Genomic DNA, 10093 nt, shown 5'->3' with positions numbered 1-10093 from the left:
ATCTTGTCCAAGGTGGCCTCCAGCAAAAGGCATCACAGTAGTCTAAACAGGAGCCCCATTGTGTTCTGAACCCTTTAATTAAATGGAGAAGAGATGACAGCATCCTGCTGTACAGCAAGTGTGTAGCACCCCTACGCGGGTGGACTTCTTCATGCACTCGCACCTCTGTTTGTGGGTTCCCCTGACCAAGGCCGACGTTCCTCTCACAAGAGCATCCCTTTTACCAGATGAAAGTCCCATAATGGCTCTTTGTCCTTCTTCTTCTTTTTCTCCAGGCGAACTGATCTCTGTAGTCTGGAGATGAGCTGTGATTCTGGGGGATCCCCAGGTCCCACCTGGAGGCTCTAACCACTATACCGCATTGGCTCTCTCTGCTCCATGGCTAGTTTGACCTGTGAATCCACCTCTTGAGTTTCATTGCTTTGTCCACAGGCCAAGTGACACTGGTATGTTATAATGGCTGTGGATGGGCTTACTCTAGAAGAAAAAGATATTGGGTTTATCCCCCGCCCTTCACTCGGAGTCTCAGAGCGGCTTACAATCTCCTTTCCCTTCCCCTCCCCACAACAGACACCCTGTGAGGTAGGTGGGGCTGAGAGAGCTCTGACAGAAACTGCTCTTTTTCAAGGACAGCTGTGCCAGAGCTTGTGACTGACTCAAGGTCACACCAGCAGGTGCAAGTGGAGGAGTGGGGAATCAAACCCGGTTCTCCCAGATTAGAGTCCGCGCATGTAACCACTACACCAAACTGGCTCTAGCACTTGCACCTTGTGCTCAGCGATGGGGTTCCCTGTTGTTTGCTGGTTACCACAGTCATAACTACTGCTTCCAAGTTTCTGTTCTTGTGGCAAGAAAAATGAGCCACTCTTCAAACGTTATACGAGGCAAACGCTTTCTGCCATCGAGAGGAGCGTGTTGCCTCAATGACATGAAACACTTCTAAATCACAGAACTGATTCACATTGAGACATATGTCAATGGATTTCCAGTCATTTGAGCACTTGGCACAGGTGCCTTTCTGCTATGGTTGCCAACCTCCAGGTGGTGGCTGGAGATCTCCTGGAATGGCAACTGGTCTCCAGCCAACAGTAGTCAGTTCTTCAGGAGAAAATGACTGCTTTGGAGGTTGGTCGCTATGGTATTATACTGTGCTGAGGTCTCTCTCCTTTCCCAGACCCCACCCTCCCAAGGCTCCAGATACACACCCCAGATCTCCAGGAATTTCCCAACCCCATTTGCAGCTGCCTGAGTCAACTGATTCCAGTACAAGGTGTTACACAGTGGAAAATCCAACCCCTGGTTTGTTTTGTAATCTGATTTGCTCATTCACACATGCAGGAACCACAGGAATGTGTGAACCAGCACTCTATTCAAAAGCATGGGTTCATGAACAGCCTTTCATCCTTTGGACATCCGAAGCATTGAAAGAAAATTCCAGGAAGTGCTCTGAATGTAAGGATAGTGACCCACTCCAGCCATTTAACATGACATGGAAATGGAAGAGCTGGTCAACATCAAAGGCATATCCACCATTCCAGGATGAGTGTGAGAACTACCTAAGAACATAAGAAGAGCCCTGCCGGATCAGACCAGTGGCCCATCTAGTCCAGCATCCTGCCTTGCACAGCGGACAGCCAGTGCCTCTGGTGGTCCAACAACAGGGCAGAGATGCCAAATCCTTTCCTTGATGTTGCCTCCTGGCACTGGGATTCAGAGGTTGACTGCATCTGATCATGGAGGTTCCCTTTAGTCACCATGGTTAGCCACGGATGGACCTGCTCTCCATGAATCTGACTAATCTCTTTTCATTCATTCATTTATTTATTAGTTCAATTTATACCCCGCCCTCCCCATGAAGGCTGTTAAAGCTGTTCTGCCTGTGGCACATCTTTGAAATGGCCCACATTCTGACGGAAGCTGGTCTTGAGAATCTGTCGTTATTCCGCTGTGCGTACTCACATCCAAACTTCTGCCGGCGTTTGCATTTTCAAAGACAGAGCTGCAATAGCATTTTTGTCTCAGTAGCCTTCTGCGCAGGCTGAGATCTTTTCCACACCTGGCACAGTCTCTCCTAATTAAATCTGTATATCACAGCCTCCACTCCATTTTAAGAATGCAACAGTCCGTAGACTTGGACTTCCCACCATGCTGAATGGCATCTTCTTCTCCCTGCCCCCTTGCTGTCTGGTTATGCTCAACATTCGGCCTGAAGAAGAATTCTGGAGAACCTGAAAGCTTGCTTTCCACTTTGTAATATTTTAACTGGTCATCATAAAGGTATAACCTTGCCGTGGCTGTAGGATTTATTCAGCTTCGTGGTTCAGAACATCAACTGCTGGCTTACTGAAGAAGACCTGTAAGGTGTAGTGGTTAGAGTCTCACACTAGATCTGTGTGGTCGAGGTTCAAATCCCTACTCAGCCATGAAGCTTGGCTGGTTGACATTGGGCCACTCACACTCTCTTGGCCAAACCTACATCACAGGATTATGGTGAAGATAACAGTGGGGAAAGAAGATCCTGAGTTCTTTGGAGGGACGGAGGAATAAAAAGGTGCTAGGTAAAAGTGTGCCATCTATAAATCCCCCATGATGCAAAGGGTGTTTGAAGAGTACAAAACACCTGAATGATCTTTCCAATCTGCAATTCAAAGACAAACTGCTCAGTGTATGGATTGATACTATTCCATAAAGAGAACAAAGTTTGATTAAGACCAACAAAGTTTAAATCTGGGTATAAGCTTTCACGTGCACACACACATCTTCAAATACATCTGCATGCATATGAAAACCTATACCCGGAATTTAAATTGTTGCTCTTAAAGGTGCCACTGGACTCAACTTTTGTTCGGTTGCTTCAGACCAACACGACTACCCACTTTATTCCATAAATAGGTTACTTTCCTCCAGTTTTTAAGTTATAGATATCTCCATCGTGTCATTCTTCACGTTCCTGGGATCCCAGATCACTGCAGACTGTGACAGCAGCCATGAAATTAAAAGACGCCTGCTCCTTGGGAGGAAAGCGATGGTGAACCTAAACAGCATGATAAAAAGTAGAGACATCACCCTGCCAACAAAAGTCCGCATGGTCAAAGCAATGGTATTCCCAGTAGTCATGTATGGCTGCGAGAGTTGGACTATAAGGAAGGCCAAGCGCCGAATAATAGATTCTTTTGAACTATGGTGCTGGAGAAGACTCTTGAGAGTCCCTTGGACTGCAAGGAGATCAGATCAGTCAATCCTAAAAGAAATCAACCCTGACTGTTCCCTGGAAGGCCAGATAATGAAACTGAAGCTCAAATACTTTGGCCACCAAATGAGAAGGGAGCACTCATTGGAGAAGACCCTGATGCTGGGAAAGATTGAAGGTCAAAGAAGACGGGGACAGCAAAGGATGAGATGGTTAGACAGTGTTATAGATGCAACGAACATGAAGTTGAGCAAACTTCAGAGGACGGCGGAAGACAGGAGGGCCTGGTGTGATCTGGTCCATGGGGTTGCGAAGAGTCGGACTCGATTGTGCGACTGAACAACAACAACAACAAATGTCATTCTCTGATTGGTGTGACACTACTATATTACCTCATATTTAATATACGCAGAAGTGTATTCATCCAGTCTTCCCTAGCATGCGTTATTTCTGCCTGCTAGTGTGTTGCTGGAAGAGTTTTAGCTGCTGTTCAGAAGTTTATAGCACATCCTCCATCCCATCCTCTTCTAATAATTTGTATAATGCAATCCTAATAATCCGAATCCTCATAATCTCGCTAATCCAAATAAAACAACTGCTGGGTCTTTTCAAAATCTGATTCCTCTTCTAACATCGGTATCTCACATACCCCTCGTGCACCTCCTTTCCCGTTCCAATATTGTATAGATTATGATGCATCCTCTTTAAAGCCAGGATGAAAGCTAACCACCCAGAAGCTTTGCTTCCCGTTTATAATTATTCATTAAAATGCATTCCTTCCATCTGCATGAAATTATTTATTTTTTCCAAACATCCCTCTTTAAACAAAGAGCTCCTCTCCACAAACCTGACATTACTAATTACTAATTTCCTTCTTCAACTACACACACACACACACACAAAGAGAGAGAGAGAGAGAGAGAGAGAGCCCTTCACAATCTCACCTAACAGCTCTTTCTGAAGGGGAACCGAATTGTACATGGTATGTCACTAACATCTTGCTAGGACGCATCTGCCCTGCTGAATGTTCTTTTTCTGTCTTGGACCCGCATTCAGTACACCCAGGGCTATTTTTGGGCAGGAACACACAGGAACGGAGTTCCGGCTGGCTTCCAAGTTGGCCACGCCCAGCAGGAACTCATTAGCATAATAGGCCACACCCAACATCAGAAACTCATTAGGATTGGCTATATTAGGGGTGTGTGGCCTAACATGCAAAGGAGTTCCTGCTACAAAAAAGCCCTGGGTTTGGACAACAAACAAGGTAAACAGAATAAGAAAGGAAAGGTGGGTATGGTTGGATGAGCACACTTCTGGTAACATGGGGTGTGGCCTAATATGCCAATGAGTTGTGCTGTCAGAGGTGTGGCCTAATATGCTAATGAGTTCCTGCTGTTGGGTGTGGCCTATTATGCTAATGAGTTCCTGCTGGGCTTTTTCTACAAAAAAACCCCTGAGTACACCTAAGAAGAAGAAGAAGAGATTGGATTTATACCCCACCCTTCACTACCCAAAGATGTCTCAGAGCGGCTTACAAACTCCTTTCCCTTCCCCTCCCCACAACAGACACCCTGTGAGGTAGGTGGGGCTGAGAGAGCTCTGACAGAAACTGCTCTCTTTCAGGAACAGCTCTGACAGAACTATGGCTTGCCCAAGGTCATCCAGCCAGGTGTAAGTGGAGGAGTGGGGAATCAAACCCGGTTCTCCCAGATTCGAGTCTGCGCACTTAACCTCTACACCAAACTGGCACAGTAGAGTTACCAGCCCCCAGGTCCGGGCAGGGTTTTCCCTGCTTTTGGGGGCTCCAATCTGCTACCAGCCCCAAGGGTCTTTTTGCAAGTGGAGCTGCAGCCAGTGACAGCCCCTCTCCCTCCCTGCTGAAAGATTTAAAGGGCCCTCCAGCTGATCAGCGGGCCACATGCTCCCTGCTGATCAGCTGAAGCCCTACAGGAGGGGAGGGAGGGTGAGGGGTGGCCAATGGCAATGGCTTGAGGGCATCTCCGCCCACTTCTGGAATGCTCCCCAAATCCCCCTGCTGGAGCAACGAGGGGACCTGGCAACCCTAAGGCATAGAGGAGCTTGAGTGACATAGTGGCTAGACTAGGCAAACTCCTACCATTGATCTTCATCCCCTGCTGCCACTTGATAGGGTGATGGGGGGGGAATGGGAGGGGTTAAAGGTGTCCTGATGTCACTGCATTTCTGGATGCTTTAGGATTCACCTCAAACTTTATATCAGGGATGTCAAACATGCGGCCCGGGGGCCAGATCAGGCCCACAGTGGAACTGGCCATTTCCTGCTTCCAGTTCTGCTGCTGCTGCTGCATCATCGCTTCCCATCAGGCCCACAGTGGAACTGGCCATTTCCTGCTTCCAGTTCTGCTGCTGCTGCTGCATCATCGCTTGCTTTGCCAGACTCTCTTAATCACTCAGCCATTTCATGTTTTAACCTGGGTCCTAGACTCAGAACTCTGAGCATGAGATTTCTGTGGTGAATGTCAATAAATCATAAGTAGGTTTGCAGCTTACAGAGCTAATGTTTTAAGCATGTTTGTATTTTAAGTAAAAAAAAAACCTTTGTGTTTGTGTCCTTTATAAAGTTTATATCTCCGCTATCTGGCATTACATTTTATGACACACATGGCCCGGGCCCAACAAGGTCTCATTTATGTCAGATTCGGCCCTCATAACAAATGAGTTCGACACCCCTGCTCTATATGGTTTACCATAGAGTCTTGGATATCTACCATAGAGTTTTGGATGAATCCTAGAGTGTCCTGCACTATGGTGATGTCACTCCTAGTTATGCAGCTGGAACTGAGGTCGTGGCACCACAGGAGACCATTTGTGTAAGACCCTGCCCTCCCAGTAGTGACAGAGCAAGACCAGAGAGACCATTGAGCTCCCTCTGGGCCTAGTCATTGAACACTGACACATGGGTTGTTTGCCCTGAAATGGAGGTCATTGGGATTTCCCCCCCTCCTTCTTCTCCACAGCATTCTGCTTTCATGCATCTTGCAAGTTTCCCTCCATCTTTTCTGAGATCTTTCCCAGATCTACCATCAGGTCCATCAGTGGCTATTAGCCACAAGGTATAGGTAGGGACTCTGGGGCAAGTGATGCTCTGTCATCTTGGTGCTTGGGGGGGTCAACAGTGGGAGGGCTTCTAATGTCCTGGCCCCACTGGTGGACCTCCTGATGGCACTGGTATTCTGGCCACTGTGTGACACAGAGTGTTGGACGGGATGGGCCTTTGGCCTGATCCAACATTGGCATCTCTTATGTTCTTATGTACCTTGCTGCAATGTTTTTTAAAAAATCACAACGAAGCTGGGATGCCTACTGTGCACACTGGATTTTCCCAGTCCTTGACACAGAGAGTATTCCATCTTTCTGTGTTTATACCTCTGAGGATGCCAGTCACAGTTACTGGCGAAACGTCAGGTTCTACAATGCCAAGACCACGGTGACACATCCCGGAAAATCTACAGCAACTAATTTTCCCAGTCCCACCCACATTGGCTCCATTTTTCCTTGCCCCACTTAGGATTGACCTGGATAGCGTAGGCTAGCCCTGACCTTGCTAAGCAGGGTCGGCCCCGGCTAGTATTTGGATGGGAGACCTCCAAGGAATACCAGGGTTGTGATGCAGAGGCAGGCAATGGGGAGACCACCTCTGGACGTCTCTTGCCTTGAAAACCCTGTTGGGGTTGCCATAAGTCAGCTGTGACTTGACGGCACTTCCCACCACCACTTGGGGTTTCCAATTCTGGAGATTTGGGGATGGAGCCTCAGAAGGGCGGGGTTTGGGGAGGGGAGGGACTTCAGTGGGGTATAATCCCACTGAGCCCATCCTCCAAAGCTCTCATTGGTTCCAGGGGAACTGATCTCTGTCATCTGGAGATCAGTTGCAATCCCAGATGATCTCTGCAGGGTTTGTAAAGCTGTTGACGGACATATCGATATACCAATATAATAGCATATCTCTACCTCAGTTACCAGTTTTGAAAATTTCCCAGTGGCACAGGGATGGGTTAGGGAAAATGTGGGGACCTACCATATGGATAGGAGGTGCGGTGGCTCAAGTGGCTGTGGAAGGTCGGTAGTTCAGCAGTTCGAGACCCAAGTGTGCCGCATGATGGAGTGAGCTCCTGTCTCTGGTCCCAGCTCCTGCCAACCTAGCAGTTCAAAAGCAAGAAATTGCAAGTAGATAAATAGGTACCTTCCCACTGAAGTGGTACCCATTTATCTACTTGCAATTTCTTGCTGACCACAGAAACGTCTTCAGACAGCGCTGGCTCTTAGGCTTTGAAACGGAGATGAGCACCGCAACCCTAGAGTTGGATTCGAATGGCTTTCGAGCATGGGAACCTTTACCTTTACCTAAATAGGTACCGCTTCAGTGGGAAGGTAACAGCGTTCTGTGCGCCTTGGTGTTTAGTCATGCCGGCCACATGAGCACGGAAATGTCTTCGGACAGCGCTGGTTCTTCGTCTTTAAAACAGAGATGAGCACCGCAACCCTAGAGTCGGACTCGACTGGCTTTCGAGCAAGGGAACCTTTACCTTTACCTTTTTACCATATGGAAGCCCAATTTCCACTGCCCTACAAACACAGTCACAGTGACAACAGGGAAACTGTGGAGAATTGTTGCCATGTGGAACAAACCAGATCATTTCAGCCTAACCAGAGATGTTGTTGTTGTTGTTGTTGTTGTAGTAGTAGTAGTAGTAGTAGTAGTAGTAGTAGTAGTAGTAGTAGTAGTAGTAGTAGTAGTAGTAGTAGTAGTAGTAGTAGTAGTAGTAGTAGTAGTAGTAGTAGTAGTAGTAGTAGTAGTAGTAGTATACTTTATTGTCATTGTACATAGTACAACGAAATTAAAGATGCAATCATTTCGGTGATCTGCAGGGTTTGAAAAATGGTGTGTGCATAAAACACAGGGGGAGAACCACACCGCCTGAACTCCTTAAAGATAGGGTAGGATTAAAATGTGACAGATAATTGTCTGTAGACGCCTCTAGTTTGCTGAGAGCCAGTATGATGTAGTGGTTAAGAGCAGTGGAGAACCAGGTTTGATTCCCCACTCCTCCTCCACATCAAGCCTGCTGGGTGACCTTGGGCCAGTCACAGTCCCCACAGAACTCTCTCAGCCCCACATGCCTCACAAGGCGCCTGTTGTGGGGAGAGGAAGGGAGGACAAGTGTAAACCACTTTGAGACACATGAGGCCTGCTGGGTGGGCCTGCTGGGTGACCTTGGGCCGGTCACAGTTCCCTAAGAACTCTCTCAGCCCCCCCTGCCTCACAAGGTACCTGTTGTGGGGAGAGGAAGGGAAGGCAATTGTAAACCACTCTGAGACACATGAGGCCTGCTAGGGGACTATGGGCCGGTCACAGTTCCCTAAGAACTCTCTCAGCCCTACCTGCCTCACAAGGTGCCTGTTGTGGGGAGAGGAAGCGAAGGCGATTGTAAACCACTTTGAGACTCCTTAGGAGAAAAGAGGGGCATAAAAAACCTCCTCTTCTCACAAGAAGGAGAGGTGGAATAGCGTGTATCATTCTGAACACGTTCTTTGGTTATTCAAAGCATCCCTTTCTCTAGGGTTGAGTTTGCCTCCCTGAGGGAGCTGTCCAAGCACCCCTTGTGTCAAAAGGCCAGTTCAGGATATCGCTTCCCATGGGGGAGCCACAAACCAAATTTAGGCAGGAGTTACCTCAGCTGGGTTTTTCCATCTGGTCAGAGAAAGAGAAACTGTTTCTGGAGCTGGCCGGAAAGATGTGAAGATGGTTCAATCTGGTTGTTTTTTTAGGATACGGCACTGTTGCTTTGAGGCCAGCATTTGGCAATCAGTGTCTCAGTTTGCTTCCTGCCCTTATATCTACAGAGAAGGAAAGATTTACAAAAATAAAACAAATCTTCATGACTCTCTCCTGACAAGGACTCTGACCTCATATTGCTGATGTGTAATTTGGAGAAGTCAGGAATCTTTCTTTCTTTCTTTCTTTCTTTCTTTCTTTCTTTCTTTCTTTCTTTCTTTCTTTCTCCAATGAAAGACTTGAGGCAGATTACAATGATATCAAAATGATTTAAGATCTAACCCAGTGCAATTTCCAATAATTGCTAGGCTTGCCAGTCTCCAGGTGGAGGCTGGAGATCTCCTGGAATTACAACTGGTTTCCAAATTACAGAGATCAGTTCTAGAGAAAATGGCTGCTTTGGAAGGTGGACTCTGGCATTGTACCCTACTGAGGTCCCTGCCTTCACCAAACCCCGCCCTCCCTGGGCTCCACCCCCAAAAGTTCCAAATTTCCCAACCCAGAGCTGGCAACCCTAAGTATGAACTGTAAAGAAACACACACACCCTTGAACTTCATCGTCCCCATGCAAATGCCTTTCTAAACAATTACAGAGTCTCCCCACAAAATTAAACTGTGGATACCTTCCTGATCTACTGAGGAATGCTGTTCGAGAACATGGGAGCCATTTTAGAAAATGCTCAAGACCATCTCAACAAGCCCACGGTGGCTGGAAGAATAAAATCCAGTGTGGTGTAGTGGTTACAGTGTTGGTCTAAGTGAACTTCATCGTCCCCATGCAAATGCCTTTCTAAACAATTACAGAGTCTCCCCAAAAAAATTAAACTGTGGCTACCTTCCTGATCTACTGAGGAATGCTGTTTGAGAACATGGGAGCCATTTTAGAAAAGGCTCAAGACCATCTCAACAAGCCCACAGTGGCTGGAAGAATAAAATCCAGCATGGTGTAGTGGTTACAGTGTTGGTCTAAGACTGGAGTGACCTGAGATTAACTCTCCACTCAGGCCAGAACTAGACAAAATGTTGGGCCACACATCAGAGACCCAATGTGATGTAGCGATTTGATTCCCCACTGCTCCACATGAAGC

Source organism: Gekko japonicus, unplaced genomic scaffold (genome assembly GCF_001447785.1).
Source record: "Gekko japonicus isolate JY-2015 unplaced genomic scaffold, Gekko_japonicus_V1.1 scaffold1069, whole genome shotgun sequence".
Taxonomy (NCBI): Eukaryota; Metazoa; Chordata; class Lepidosauria; order Squamata; family Gekkonidae; genus Gekko; species Gekko japonicus.
Note: the sequence above shows the minus strand (reverse complement) of the source record.